The sequence below is a fragment of the Artemia sp. Qi Xiang Cuo genome, chromosome 1 (assembly GCF_049724085.1).
Source record: "Artemia sp. Qi Xiang Cuo chromosome 1, ASM4972408v1, whole genome shotgun sequence".
Classification (NCBI taxonomy): Eukaryota; Metazoa; Arthropoda; class Branchiopoda; order Anostraca; family Artemiidae; genus Artemia; species Artemia sp. Qi Xiang Cuo.
This window is the reverse complement of record NC_142794.1, coordinates 4,138,854-4,155,700: the sequence shown is the minus strand read 5'-3', so window position 1 is coordinate 4,155,700 and position 16,847 is coordinate 4,138,854. Positions and strand designations below refer to the sequence as shown.

General features: G+C 33.5%; 1 protein-coding gene across 2 annotated transcripts in view; it reads left to right on the top strand.

Moving 5' to 3' along the window:
* Nucleotides 1-371: 371 nt before the first annotated feature.
* The window catches only part of LOC148955920 (uncharacterized), a 58,410-nt gene continuing 41,934 nt past the window's right edge, over nucleotides 372-16,847 (top strand). The window contains exon 1 of one of the 2 annotated variants that reach the window (XM_089093169.1): nucleotides 372-484. The gene's annotated coding sequence lies outside the window, so the exon portion shown is untranslated. Of the gene's footprint in view, nucleotides 485-13,357; nucleotides 13,501-16,847 lie in introns of those variants that run through there. The other variant, XM_089093160.1, reaches the window with a different exon arrangement.

Genomic DNA, 16,847 nt, shown 5'->3' with positions numbered 1-16,847 from the left:
CTAATGTTTATTTTAGAGCCATACAATCAGGTTAGGCTCAATTTAAAGAGCCCAACCTCCCTCCAAACATGAGAACACCCTCGACGGCGAAAACTTGCATACAAAACATGGAGTATTCATTCAAATTATTCCTTTCCTTTTTGGTAAAACTCATATAATAAAGCCCTCAATTATAGTCGTTAACAGCCATCGAATAAAGCTTTATTAATATTAAAGATAATTTTAAGAAAGCTAATTAATCTAATATTTAACCCAAATTCAGAGCGATAAAGCTTGCTTGCATTATCACAAAATAATGTTGGCCCTTTGCAGTAGGCAGGTGATTGGACGGGTGGCAGGCTGTGGGTGGATATAGGAGTGCATCTATATCTGTGTAGTTTGCAATGTTCGCGTCTCCGGAGACCAGAACATTATTTTTTTTAGATCTTTGAAATTTTGAAGACAATTTATGAATTGACCAAATTACCAAGGACATTTAAACCAGGTAAGAATTATTTGATTTATTTTGCCATTGAACATTGACTTCCCTATTTACTGATATTTAATTTGTTGTGTTTTTAAAAAATGACCTAATTATGAGAAAAGATTTAAAACTTGGATGAATCATCAATCTTTCTGTCGAATATATTGCTGTTTCCTCTATCAATGCAGGGCAGGGGTGTCGTTTCGGGGGAAGGGGGCTTAAAAATATCATATAGCCCATGTCCCTTGACTATTCAGATGTGTACCCCTCCTGCCCCCCCCACCCCAATACAAATGCTGGAACTACGCCCCGGATGCAAGGGTATTAAATCACGAAAGTGTATGGCGGAGCCAAAATTTACTTTTCAAAATTTAGGGGAGGGGCAATTTATCTTATGGGAACATTGTTATACAATTTAAATGAATTAACTATTTGAAAAATTGTGCCACTTTTCGTTGATTGACAAGAGTTTTTCCAATTACTAAGAATCATATCATTTCCTTATGGGGAACGAAAGCAAATATAGCCTACGTAATTTACGTAACAGTTAGATTTTTCAATTGCTCGTTTCTTAGTAATAGGCTATCCCAATAACACAAAAGTAGTATCATTTCGATTCCCTGTTCAACACTGTTTCCAAAGAAGACAATTGCTACCGTGACAATTGTGCGAAAGTGTTGGGAGCGAGGGCAGGGGGTTAATGATATTTGGTGCTGATTTAGAATCCAGAAAACACGCGAGAAGTGAAGTTTCGTTAATGCTAATGAAATAATACAAAATAGGACGGAAATATAATAGTTTATGAACAAAATTGGGCTATATTTTTGCATGTTAGGGGGGAGGGGTGTTGGTAAAACATAGCATATATAAATACGTAACCTAACCTAGCTACCTTTTTTTGCCCCGTCAACCCAAAAAACTAAAGTTTAAATCTTTGTCATGGCATGAGCATTACCTCACTATGCAACAAAAACCTGTTTTTCATTAAGTATCTTTGAGATTTTTATGTGGTCTTTCTCGCGTGTTCTCTAGATTCTAAATAAGTACCTTATATTTTTCAAAAGCTAGGGGTGGGGGCAATTTGTTTCGATTTTTTCAGTGAAAATTAATGTTTTTTAGAAAAATTAGCCAAACGGATTTAGAAATTTTGTTAAAATTTCAAGCGCTTAAAACAATAACATTCCTGGCCAGTCCGAACAAGTAAGCATAAATTTTTTTTAGCTTCAGTTTTAAATCCTCTATCGATTGGCATGAACAACTTTGACAAATGGATTTCTTCAGTTGTGTACTCTATCTGTAACACACGCGCCATATTATATAGGGAAGATGCTGAAGAAACTAGTCAAACGGGTTTCTTTCAGTAGAGAATTGGATTACAATCCGTGGTTTGTCATTGCGTTTAAAATATTTAAACTTTTGTTTTTTGGGGTGTAGGGGAAAAAAGTTACCTAGGTTAGGTTACCTATTTAATATATGCTATGCTTGCCCCCTCCCCCTAATGTGCAAATATATAGCCGAAATTTGTTTCTAAACTATTATATTTTATCCTATTTTGTTTTATTTCATTAGCATTAACCAAACTTGACTTCTCGCGCACTTACCGTTTTCTACACAAGTACTACTGTTTACAGCAAACGATAGATAAATTAAATGTGATGCGAAAATATTCTGACATTTTTTTGGGCTGGAAAGAGTTGCTAGGTAGGGACACCAATTCATGAAAACTTATGAGGGGGGGGGGGAGAGGCAAAAGATATCTTTCAAAATCTAGTGGGATGTAAATTTGCTGTTTCCTTCGATTTTTTGGTACTTGGGCACTATATGGGCCTTTACGAGGAAACCAGTCACGAAAAAACCGTTTTTGACTGGTTAATTCAAGAGTCCGCTACATAGTAATCCAATGCATAACGTGGTTTTCAATGCGTTTACGATATTTAAACTGTTGTTGTTTGGGGTTTAGGGGGAGAAAAAGGTACCTAGGTTAGGTTACGTATTTAATATATGCTACGCTTACCCCCCCCCCCTATTGTGCAAATATATAGCCCAAATTTGTTTATAAACTATTATATATTCATCTTATTTTATTTTATTTCAATAGCATTAACCAAACTTGACTTTTTAGAAAAGCCCATATAATGCCCAAGTACCGATTTTTTTAGTGAAAACTCCAAAAAGGGGCATTTTTGAAATAAAAATGCCCCGGAAAGGTCTTCCAAAATTTGGGGAGGGGACAAAAAACTCGGGGTTAATATAACCCCTGTCTACCCCCTCCAGTCGAATCCACTGTTGTCAGAGACTACCAGGTAAACCATACAAATCCTTATTTTTGTTGATACAGCTAGTAATTTGTGAATTTGTCTTTTTCTGAAACATCTGTGCAGTGAACTACAAGAGTGGTGATAGCTAAATTGAATATCGAATGTGAAGAAGTTTATTTTTCTTTTCGAGAACATATGGCCAAATGGCCAGCTTCTATAAACAAAACAGACTTATTGAACAGGCAAATGAAAAATGCAAGTTGCATAAAGGTAGGGAAAATATAAATAGAACAGGGACTTTAGCAACTTAAGGACTTTAAAATTGTGTATCTTTAGTTCTTGATTGGACTCCTTTCAAAGTAAAATCGTTCTGAAGTCCCTGTTCATGGCCCTGAGAATCAGGTACGGTATATTGTCCAGGTTTTTATGCTAGTTGACACAGATTGTATTTGTGTACATTTTTATTTCTCTTTTATTTCACTTCACACTTCTATTTCAAAACATCCATGCAGTAGAGCTGGATGATCGTGTAAAAAAAATTGTGTATTGGCAGTCGATACACGAGCATCGATCCACTTCCCATGAACATCGATTCTTTATTATCGTTGTTGGGCAATATGAAACCAGAAATTCCAACCAATGAATTTGTGGATAGAAGTTTCTTTCTTTAACTGTAGTCGTTTTTTGCGATAGAAAATGCCATTTTTTATTTGTCTTTTTTTAATACGTAAAACTCCAATTGCCCTTTCACAGTTTTTTTTCAACCTGTAAATGAAAATGCAAAAAAGGTACTTTTCAACATATAGGGGGTGGGCAAATGCCCCTTCCTCTCAATAGAAGCCCATGTGCGCACAATTTAAATCACAGGTGTCCAAAGTACGTATACGTGTCTCGAAATGTCGCACCGCCATGGCTCAAAATATAATTTTTTTGGTGTCGATACCACTACCGAGAGTATTGTTCAACCTTATTCGCAATGAGCTCCAAGCGGCTACAAAAACTGATAGACTTAACTGAATTTTATATCAGTATTGTAAAATTTCGGTTTCTTTTTCGGAACATACGACCAACTTAGATATATAAGCTTAGATTATAGTTTATTATTATAGCTTATTATTATATATAGCTTAGCATTATTTTTATATATTATTATATAATATCATATATTATAGCTTACATTTATATATATATATATATATATATATATATATATATATATATATATATATATATATATATATATATATATATATATATATATATATATATATATATATATATATATATATATATATATATATATATATATATATATATATATATATATATATATATATGTATATATATATATATATATTATTATTATCATTATAGCTTATTAGATTATTAGCTTAGATATATGAAAATGGAATTATTCAACAGACAAATGCAAGACTAAATTGATATTAAAATATCATATAATATAAACACTGCAAAGACATCAGTTTCAACTCTAAATGCACTGATCTAGCCGAAAATTAAATTTCGCCAATATTTAGTTGTTTTCAGGAAATCAGAGTTATTAGTTACGACATTCATCATTTCACACTTATGTCACGTTAATCCCTCATCAATCGTGCCAAAATGTTGCTTTATTTGCTTTTCACGCAAAGTCGTTGCGACACCTAAAGTTGTATCAGACTTTTCCCTTTTGCTTTTTTTCATTTTTTTTGCTCTTAGCAAAAAAAAAACTTTTGCTAAAAGTCAATTCACAATGAGATTTTACTAATACCGATATTTAGCTAGCACTAATTTGAGTCAGTCAGGTTTTCTGTAAAATTTTGCCAAAAATTATGATTGGCTTAAATTAGTGTTAGCTAAATCTTCATATTAGTAGAATCACGTGAGTTCAATTAGTCTTTGATCCTTTTGATTTGCATGCCCTGCAAATCCTTCCTCAGGGACAACTTATCAAGTGGTTTTAGGCAGTTATTTCACAAGTGGGAAACTGCCAGATACGACCCTTAGGAGTAAAGCGGCTTTCACACTACGTCTATAATTTCCTAGGTGACGTCGTTAAGTTACGTTTAGTTAAGGATAACCTTTCACATTTAAACAAGTTCTTCCATCCTAAGCTAATGTAAAATGCCAAAAAATCATAATTATTATCGTCTACAGTCAAAACAATAATCACAAGCAAACTATTCAAGATTAAAAATTTGGAATGGAGATAGTGATTCAAGCTCTCATCAAGCGTGAAAGGCTTTCTAGTAGAGGTTTAATAATTTGTTCCCCCCTCCCCGTTATTCTGAAAAACAAATTTTTTTTTCATTCAAAAATGATGTTTTTGCTATTTTCACCGGAAAAATTGAAAAAATGCCCCCCCTCCTTAGATCTTGTAAAATGATATTTTTGCCCCCTCCTAATTACCGTGAATTGACGCCACTGAAAAAGACATAGTGCTGCATAAAGATTTCCGAGTTTTCTAAATTCTGTTTTCTAGTTTTTCTATTCTAAATAGATTCCGAGTTTTCTATTGTTGTTGTCTATTATTGACCAGTTGTGTGGACAAGGACAAGGAAGCTATTTTTTGGCATTTAAAGTATTAAGGACATTGAAAATAAAATGTGATTGTTGGTATTGGTTACGTGAAAACTTGCACATGTACATAGAACTTAGAGTCGGGGATTGAAGTTTTAGGGAAACAGACTTGCAATTCTGAAGTTTTGGGTAAACACCGCAACTCTCACTGAACCTTATAAATGCAGAATTAGTTCCAAGGGGGAGACGAGGCGAGGGTAGAGGTAGAAATTGATTAATAATCCCCAGGGCCATATCCAGGGCTTTTGTTTGGGGAGGGGGTACACAAAATTTAAAAAAGCGCGTCAAAAATGTGAAATGGATATTTAATCCCTTTTTGTTTCTGGGAATATTTATGGTTTACGCTATTATTATGAAAGTAAAGACTAATATTGAACCTCCGAATGAGGAGAATTTATTCCATATAGGAGGGGGACTATGCCCTCCTTTACGGATGGAAGTTTTACGGGAAAAGACCTACATTTACAATTCTGTAGTTTTGTTTAAAAGCGGGTGCTGGATTGAGAACATAGAAACATGAGTGAAAAATCAGCAAGTAGTAAAACCTAAATAGTTTTACTCATTTGTGTTCTATTTTCAAGATTGTAAAACAGAATAAAATTAATTAAACACAAGAAGCGATGATGACAAATATGACATTAATCGTAAAAAATAATATGGCCTAAACATAGGCTAAAATAGGCTAAACATATATAAAAAACAGTTTAAGAATAAATGGCTTTCATGATAGTGCGAAGTTGTCTATAGACTCAAAATACTTTTTATGATTGGCTTTTTATAGACAAAATAATTCGTCAAATTTGACTAAATAGTTTTACTCATTTATTTTCAATTTTGAAACTTGTAAAACTGACGAAAAGTAAATAAAAACAATACTCTAGAGAAAAAATAAGAAAAGACTAGGATAAAAACTTTTAATCAATGGATTTACTTTTATGGCGAAATCGTCTTGATAATAAACATACTTTTAATGCTTTTCTTCTGATAGAAAACAGAATTCGTCAAATTTGAATCAATATTTTTACTCAATTATTGTCTCGTTTACAGACTTTAAAACTTACTTAAATTAATTAAACAACAGACGCTTGAAGAAAAATCATCACTGAATAGTATAAAAACATCTGGCTTCATTGTCAGACTCAATGTCTTACATTTTCTTGTGAGTTTGTATTGATAATCAAGAGACTATATATTATTGGCTGTTGATAGAATAAATAATAAGTAAAAATTGACTAATTATATTTAATCATATGATTTATCGGTACAAGCCTTTAAAACTAACTAAAAGTAAATAAACAAAAGAATCTAGATTAACAATCATAACATACTAGTATAAAAACAGCGGGCGGCAGTTTAAGACTCACTGTCTTTAATTATTCTGCGTGGTTGTCTTTATAATAACAAGACTTTTTATTCTTGTCCTTAGATAGAAAAAAGAATAATTAAAATTTAACTAAATATTTTTAATCATTTATTTTCTCTGTTGCAAATTGTAAAAATGACGAAAATTAAATACAAAAAATAAGCTTGAGATAAAATCAGCTAAGACAAGTATATAATATGTTAATCAATGGCTTTACTTTGATGGCGAGGGTTTCTTGATAATCAACAGAATTTTATTACTTGGAATCGGATAGAAAACAGACTTATTCATATTTAACTAAATATTTTTAATCATTTATTGTCACTTTTGAAGACGTTAATAAAGTCGAACAATAATTAAACAAAAGACTATATATGAAAAATCAGAATAGAAAATTATAAAAAAATCGGGCGGCAGTTTTATAATCACTGGCTTTCATTTTTCTGCGAGGATTTCTTGATACACAACATAATTTTACTGATAGTCCACGGATATTAAAAAGAATTATTAAACTTTGCATAAATATTTTTACTCATTTGTTTTATAGTTTGAATCTTTTAAAACTGAATAAATTTATATAAACAATAGTAGCTTGTTTATAATTAAGAAAATAATAGTATAAAAACAACGGTCGTCAGTGTTAGTATCACTGTCTTTCAGTGGAATTCGTGGGTGTATTGATACACAAAAGACTAATAATAATTGTCTTCTGATATAAAAATGAATTATTCATTTTTGAATATATATTATTTCTAATTTATTTTAAATTTTCCAGCCTTTAAAAATGAATAAAATTATATAAAAAAAAGCATCTTGATGAAAAATCAGAAAATAATCATATAAATACTTTTAATCACTGGCTTTCCTTAAATGGAGAGATTGTCTTGATACTAAACAGACTTTTCATGATTTGCTTCTGATAGAAAACAGAAATCGTAAAAGCTACATAAATATTTTTACTCTTTTATTTTAAATGTTCAAACTTTTACTACTGACTAAAATAATATAAAAAACATAATCTAGAGGAAAAATCATCAATTAAGCGTATAAAATAATCGGGCGGCAGTGTTAGACTAAATGTATTACAGGTTAATTTGAGGTTGTATTTATACTCATCATACTATTAATTATTTGTTTCAGATATAAAACAGAATTAGTCATATTTGAATAAATATTTTTAATCATTTGTTTTCACGGTTCAAAACGTTAAAAATGACTAAATTTAAATAATAAAAAGAATCTTGCTAAAAAATCATAAAATACTCGTATAAGCACTTATACTCCATGGCTTTCATTTGATTTCTTGGTTGAATATATAAAATAGTTTATATGTATGATTGGCTTCTTATAGAATACTGTAAAAGAAATATTTGCAGAAAAATAATTTATAAAAAGTTTTATAGGTTCAATATGGCAATTCTGACGAGAATGCTGCACTGCTCTGAAGACATCATAATTTTGAAACAATGAAAAGAAAAATCACGGTTTAGGTAGGAGTAGGCGTAAGATGGGTCCACAGAGCAAAAAATGTTTTATTTGATGTATTTTAGGAAAAGGCAAAAAAATATGGTACTTGTCTATTATAGCGCCTATGTTAAGTTCTTCAGCTGTTGACGTACTGTAGAACCAGTTTCTTCGTTGGTTTCTTTCAGCTTAGCGTGAGACATGACAAAGAGAAAAGTGACAGAATATATGGGAAATATGTAATTTGGGCTATTTTTACACATTAGGGAGGCAGGGGTGAAGTATTTGGACAGTGTGAAGTTAGAAAACAATTCTTACTTCATACTATGCATAATAGTTGTACCTTACACATTTTGCATGCATGCCAGCTATACTTTACCCCCACCCGCCCCCCCTCCTAATTTGCAAATATACAGACCAAATTTGTTGCTAAAGTATTATATTTTCATCATATTTTATGATATTTCATTAGGATTAGTCAGAGATACAGGTTCTAGCGAAGAAACATCAGCTCTATAACAGACAAGTACCAAATATTTGAATCGAATAAAAATAACTACAAACAAGAGTTTGGGTATCGCCTCACTGCAGAAGCTTAAAACCTACTGCGTCATTGGCGCCTTACTGAAAACTATATGAGTCTTGAAGAGTTTTGGAAAGTAGAAACAAAATCAATTTGAATATTATATATATAATAATATTAATTGTTGAAAGATCCATCAGTTCAAGAATTCTTTTCACTGTAATTTTTATTTTCATTTTCAATGCTGTAAGAACTGGAAAAGAATAAATTTGTAATATACGAGTAATTCGTTTTCAGTGAAGAGCCAATGACGCAGAAGGCTTTAGCTTTTACAGTTAAAGAAGGGGGCAGTGTCCGAAGTTTGTTTGTAGTGAAACTATATTTGTCTTGACCAATCTTGGAAAGAACTAATAAATTAAACTGAATATTTGATGTATAATGATATTAATTGCTGAAAGCTCATGAGTTCAAAATTTTACGGTAATTTTTACATTTATTTTCAATATTAAGTACAAAAGAAAACATTTGTAATATAATTCGTTTTCAGTAAAGCGCCAATGACGCAGTAGGTTTTAGGCTTCTGCAGTGAGGCGATACCCAAAACTCTTGTTGTGTAGTTATTTTTATTCGATTCAAACTTGATTTGCATATTCAATTTAAGTTTCACTCGTTTTAAGATTTATTTATTCATTTACATTAATATATATTGTATGTTTGTTCGCATTGATTGTTTATTTAATTTCTGTTCGTTTTAAGTTTCATTTATACTTGAATAGCAAAATATTTTTTTTTTCATTTTAAGCACGAATTTCATATTCTATCTGAGCATTACTCGTTTTAAGATATACTTATTCATTTGTATTATTATTTGTTGTATGTTTTTTGGTATGATTCCTTATTTAATTTTTGTTCGTTTTGGGTTTCATTGACTCTGTGATGGGGTTCTCTGGTCGAGGCAATTTTGAATTTTAAAGGGTAACGGCTCCCGTTGAGGTCTATCTAGGAGTGACCTTAATTTTCCATTGAAAAACTTAATCATTGGAAAGTTTTTTTTAAGTTGATTTTTTTAAGGCTTGTAGTGTAAAGAGCTTCAAGTTTTTATGTCATGGGAGGGGGGTGCATACTTTAAGGTTATTCTTGACTTTAAAATACGGATATATAACTTTAAATTTAAATCGAATGGGGCTTTTTTCAAAGTCTATACGACAACCTCTTTGATAAAAACCTTATATATGAACAATAGACAGCTTGCATAACTTGTGGACAGCGATTGACAACAATGAATTAATTGAAAAAATAGCTCCAATAAGGGGGTTTAGACCATTTAACTTGCTGACACAAAGGGATCACGACTGTTTGGAATTGACATCAATAGAATTTTGTGTGCCAAAGCAATCTTGCATCTATCACAGAGTATGTATTTTAACCTTATAATTGGATAATTATAATAGATTTACTATGTGTTCTTCCCATACAAAACTTTACCTTATTAAAGTCCCGTTGGTGGCCGTGTTTTCACTAATCTTAGTGCACAACTAAAAAACAATAAAACATCGAAACCTTATTGCCTTTATGACCTTTAGTTTTCTATTGTCTAAAACTTAGTTACATAAGAAGATTAATTTAAAAAACTAAAATTTATTTGTTAATTTACATTAATATCTATTGTATGTTTGTTTGCATTGATTGTTTATTTAGTGATTGTTTGATTGTTTATATGCCCCCAGGGCATAACTTACAACGCCTACCCCCGGACCCTGGTGGGCTGTGTCGACACCGGAGTTTTTTGTTATCAGAACTTTGAACTATTTTAACAAAATGTCTATCTCAAAATTTTTATCTGATGTATATAGGGCGTGGAGGGGGGGGGGGAGGTCTTGTTGCCCTCCAATCTCTTTTGAATCTTAAAAAGTGAACAAGAACTTTCAATTTCCAATGAAATGAGCCCTCTCTAAAGTTTATACGAGTATCCCTTCCATAAGAAATAGTATGAAGAATTCAGAGTATTCTTAAATTACAACCCTTGCCCTGATGGCAGTGGGATAGTTGTCATCCTCAAAGACCTAATTCCCAGAACTTAAAACTACGTTTAATAAAATGGCTGTCTCAAAATTTTGATTCAATGTGTTTGGGAGAAAGGTGGGTGTGAGAGGGGGGTTAGTTGCCCTCAAATCACTTTTGACTATTAAAAAGGGCACTGGCCCTTTGAATTTCCAATCGAATGAGCCTTTTTTGAAGTTTCTACGACACCGCCTTCTATAAAAACCTTATATGCCCCCAGGGTATAACTTAAAACCCTTGCCTTGAGGGTTGTGGGGGAGTGTCCTCCTCAAAAAAATATTTTCTATCTTACCATCAACTACTCTGAACAAAATGGCTATCTCAAAATTTTGATTGGATGTGTTTTGGAGAATGATGGGCATTGGGGGGGGGGGCCAGGGGCCCTAAAATGTGAGACATCTATTAAAAAGGACAAAATTCAATTGAAATTACTATTGAATTAGCCCGTTGGAATGTTTTTGTGGCTCTGTCTTCTATAAAAACTTTATATATTTCCTGGGAATAAATTTTAATCCTTTTTCTAAAGGCTGTGGTGGAGTATCCTTATCAAAAATATATTTTCTATTTGGAAATCAACTACGTTGAGGAATATGGCTATCTCAAAATTTTGATTGGATGTGTTTGGGGGAATGATGGGCGTGGGGGGGCTAGTTGCCCTCCAATCATTTTCGACTATTAAAAAGGGCACTAGAACTCTCGATTTCCAATCGAATTAGCCCCTTTGAAGTTTCTACGATGACCCCTTCCATATGAAGTGCATCTGGGGGAAAAAAATAATAAATAAATAAATAATAAAACATTGGAGCCGTATGGCCTTTACTATAGGCAACGCTACAGCGTTGCCTCTGATTTCTATAACTGAATAATGAAGATGAACGGCATTTTGAAACTTTAAATAATTCACAAACTGAATAAGGCAGGAGAAAATGAACTGGGCAAATTAATAGAGCTTGCTTATTTTGATCTAGACTCGCATCCAGGGGGCGGTTTACCCGCTTTGAATCTCCTCTTCTCCCCTGAAAAAATTCTCCGGATTGTAAAAAAGTCACAAAAATAAAGGTAAACAAATTTTTGCACACAAGACCTTGATACTCACGTCCAAGGAAAGAAATTTTTTCCAAGAACAAATTCTTGGTTATGGACCTGTTTTGAGGGATTGGACTTTAATTCTAAGTGTAAGAAAAATGTCGTAAACCGCTCCAGTTGAAACACTAATTCACCGGGGTGGGGGGGGGGGGTCACAAAGTTCTAGCTGCTCTGGAACACCATAACCATATTAAAAGAGCATGGAACCCATGATTGTTATTTTTACTTACACATAATCATTTTAGTAATATTTAGTGAAAATTTTAATTTGAGAGTTTTTAATAAAAAGAAAGCTATGGCGCACAACCGCAATATTTTCCAGACATGTAAAAATACTTTCCGAAATGCTAACTACTAAATTTACTACATCCACTACTTTATTACCTAACCGCCGCCCCTCAGCCATTGGCGTCCATAAGCTGAACTTTAGAGGGGGGGCTTAGCTGGTCTAATCGACACTTCCAATGCTGTATAATCGAAATCTCAAAACAAAAATATAAAATATAAGGTAGCATCATTCAGCCAGGGGAGATAGAGCCCCCTCCCCTCTGCCCCCCTCATAATGGGCACCCATGCCCTCAGCCCTTGTCAGTGGGATTACAAACTCTAGTGTCCACTTATGCCCAAAGATCCGTGTTGTCAGGAACGAAAATATGTTAACTAACTCTATTATGGGAGACAGATAGCATTTAAATATTAATCTTGCCCATTCTCTTTCTTAAATAGCGGCATACATATAAATATTTCATTATTCCCAAATTTGTTGTTTAAATTTTCTTTTCGTCGGAGAGCAACCATTTAGGAGCGTTTCATCTGTACTTTATTGAGACGTTGTTTCCTTAAAAAAATATCCAATTCGCAAATGAATGGTGTCACAAAACCTGCATCTAGATAGATGGAAAGAAATATATTGAAAGTAAAATTGTTTATAATTCCTCATTAATTATCTTTCTTAGAAACAATAAAGAATATATTGGTACTTGTCTAAAATATAAAACACACTCGAGAATTTCGATCGCAAATGATGCGAACATGAGACGAGAAACTAGTCAAGCAACTTATTTATACTAGAGAATTAGCTTAGGCTGGGTTGGAAAATAAATTGTAGCTATATTTTTTTTAAGTATTTAGTTGGTATTTGGTTAGGTTAGAATAGGTTTGTTTTTGGGTACGTATTTAATATATGCTATGCTTTACCCCCCCCCCCTAATGTGCAAATATATATGTATTTAAAATGCACTATGCTTTGCCTCCCCCCCCCCTAATGAGCAAATATATAGCCCAAATTTGTTTCTAAACTATTATATTTTTCATCATAATTTTGTTTTATTTCATTAGCATTAACCAAACTTCACTTCTCGAGTGTATTTTATATAATAGACAAGTATATATATTATTAAAATGTAAGCCCTATATTTTTTATACGCTGATAACCGTTATTGAATATACCACCCCCACTACTTCCACCCTCCTCAAAGCCGGGTTTCTGACTCCTTATCGATTTTATTTTTATCGATTGCAGACTCTTGTCTAATATGCGCACAGGACAGCAAGCTTGCTAGATTTCAACGACACTGGTTTATTTTTGTGTTAGGTTCTTGTGCCAAAAACGTTCTTAAATTCTTCATTTCTATGCTAGAATTTGTGTGTGTTTCTAGTATACAATCCATGTGATTTTTCAATTCGTATATTTTGCTAATCGGTGAGTACATATTTCGTTGTGTTTTATTCGTATTTTCACTGGTGCCGGAAACTTTTTCCATACACGGGAGAGTTGAAGGCAGATACAATTTTGCTTGTTTAAGCTTGAATATCTATTTTTCTGTTTATAAAAGTCTTGATGTAACTAGGGGGTGGGGGGGGGGTAGAGTTGCCCTGCAACCGTTGGTTAAAAAACCTAGTATTATATTATTCTTACTTTGCATATTCACCTCTGTTATGTCGACACTGCGTTATCAGGGGTAGTGGCGGATCGCAGAGGGGGCGAGGCACCCCTAACGTCGTCTAAAGTAGTGTCATTTACTTAATTAACGCATGTCTGCGTTAATTAAACTTGCTCTAATGTTTATCGGATCAACCTATTTTGCACCCCCTCCCTACGAACAAGGTCCTGGATCCGCCCCCGTATTAGGGGCGTAGTTCCGGCGTTTTCATTGAGGGGCAAATCTGGATAGTCAAGGGGCGTGGGCTATATAGTAATTATTTTTCTCCAAAAGACGCCCCTGTTCTTTATTCTAAATAATATTGTACGTAAACATAGCTAGGTCTAACCTTGAGAGGAAGGAGTTAGGTTCAGGCGTTTATGTAGGATTTTTTTGGGGTCAGGGCAATAAAAAATGGTAAAATTCTACTTTAGCTACTTTTGGCTATCTTGGAAAGGGGTTAGGTTGGGAAAATGAAACTTTTAGGGATGGGGCTACAGGCTGAAGTATGTCCTGGGAAGGTATTTTGAAGCACCTACCTCCACTCATTCTCTGTCTTGAGGGTCCTGAATTTTGTAGTCCTGAAAGTAGAATTTTATCTGAAAAAAAAATTTGACCTGTCATGTAGGCAAATTTTACAACCCTCTAGAGGGAGAAGGAGTGGAGGTAAGTACTTCAAAATACCTTCCCGGGACATACTTCAGCCTGTAGACCAATCCCTGAAAGTTTAATTTTCCTAACCTAACCCTTTTCCAAGATAGCCAACAGTAGCTAAATTAGAATTTTACCATGTTTTTTTCAAAATTTAGGAAATGTATTTGCATAGCTTTAAAACTTTATAAATTGGGATTGAGCAAAGTTGTGAAGCTGAAAAACAGTTTAGTAATTTTCATTTCAAGAGTGTTATAATTCATTCAATAACTGTCGAACTTTCATAATGTCATAATCTCTGTCCCAATGTTCAATGTCCTGTGCTTGGTCTCGAGGCTTAATTTGTTATGAATAAATTTACATTTAGATTTGGAAAGTGTCAAATCTATGACTTGCAATGGTTTTTTTTTCGAAATATTATATTCTTTCGTAATAACCGAAGGGGTTCGATATCACTCAGTATATGCATCACGAAAGAGGAATTTAGGTGGCTCGGGTCATCTGACCTTACGGATGAACGAGTAAAGAAGATATTATCATAATAATGGTACTAAATACCCCACAAGGGGGTGGGGTAAGGGCTGTTGATATCAGACTATTCGAGCGCTGGATAAGCTGGTGGCTTCGCTCTCTGTTGATGTTCGAGGCCAGCGGAAAGCTGCCAGACCAATATTAGAGAGCTGGCAGGAACTACGCTCAAGCCACACTGGGTCCACCGCCACACTGTGTATAAAAGAAGAATAAGTTTTTCGTAAAAAAATGTTTTTTCGTAAATAAATGGGAAATTTAAAAGATAAGGGTTTGAAAAGCCTATGCCAGGACTAATTTGCTTCCCAAGTATTGTTAATGAGGACTACTCCTTCGTGTCTTTGCCAGATTCCTCATATAGATAGGAAAACTGCTGTTCCAAATTTCGTTTTTTTTTATTTCAAAAAATTATGCCTTAACCCTGACTGATCAGTCCAGAAAATTACCTTTGAGAGTTGAACGCATCAATCACTAAGGAGATTCGGTACTTTAAAGGATCGCCTTATCTCGAACATTATAAACTGTTTAGTTTGTGTGCCCAAACTATTTAGAATAGACTGGGTGGTTTTGCCGTAAATTGTAGAGCTTGGATAAGAGATCCGAAAAAAAGACAAAAAAACAAGAAAATAAAACAACTGGAAGACGGCACCTAATTTCCGAAAATCTTAGAAAAACCATTTAACTTCTCCCGTTTTTTACCGAAGATAGATATATTCAGAATTAGTTAAACTTACATCTTTAGAAAGTGTTAATTTTGTTTTTTCCATTTTTATTTTTAAGTTGAGGAAAGGGCAGTCCCTAAAAGTATTCTTGCATACCTGTTTGGAAAACGTAAAAAATCAGCCCAGAGAAAGTATCATTTGAGCAATTTGACTGCTTTGGGAGTTCCCTGTTCTTCTATCCGCTTCGATTGAAAACCTTGCCGAGACAGGATGCATGTTATTCAAGGCCGTACCCAGGATTTTTTTTGGAGGGGGGTTACTCTAAGATTTTTTTCGAGGGGGGTTACACAAAAAAATCTCAAAAGCGCATAAAACATTTCTCCTTTTTTTATGTTTTTTTACGTTTTCAATCCATTTTTTACGTTTTTACGAGTCAGACAAACATTTCGAGGGGAGGGGGTTCAATCCCCCTAACCCCCCTCCCCTGGATACGGCCTTGATGTTATTTAAGCTATATCTACATTTAATAGACAGTGCTTTGCTTAACAATAAGTCAAAGATTATATGTTTCCTTTATTTTAAACTAGCCTCTCGTTAGCTTTTCGAACTGTTGGCACATTTAAGATCCTCTATCAATATTTACCAAAATTGATTTGGGAGATCCTTGTGGTGCTTGGAAAATTCACTAATGGACCCTTTGTCTTTGAGAGGGTTAGCCGGCGTTGAGTCTCCCAAAATGATTTTTAAGGTATCGAATCCCATGAAATTATAGTCAAATGCAAGACTATAGTTTGGCTTGAGCATTAGATAGACATGGGAATTGGATCCAGGCCGTTGGCGGGGATTTTTTCAAACTTGTAGTTTTTAGCGTCAAATTCAAATTAATACCCTCACATTTTTAATGATTGCCAATGATTTTCTTTGTTTTCTTCGTTATGGAAATCAGTAAGCGACTGATATTTTTTTGAAAACCTTGCAGAATTATAAAAGAGATTAAATTAATAATACCAATATATTAAGAGACGTTAATTGTAAAAACTGAAGCGTGGCCAATTTCCAAATATTTTTCTTTTGCCGTTCAACCAGTGTAAAAACAATCTGCAGTTTTTGTACTCTCATTTCTATTTCTACGTCAAATTCAAAAATATTTTATGCAAACAAGTAGGGTAGCCATGATCGGTGCAAAGCAAGTTGGGGTCTGTAGGGAATTTAAAAATAAAACCCTGTCAAAATTTAAACCTCGCCACCTTATTGCTTTTGACACAAGGGTGTATAAGCTCAGTTAC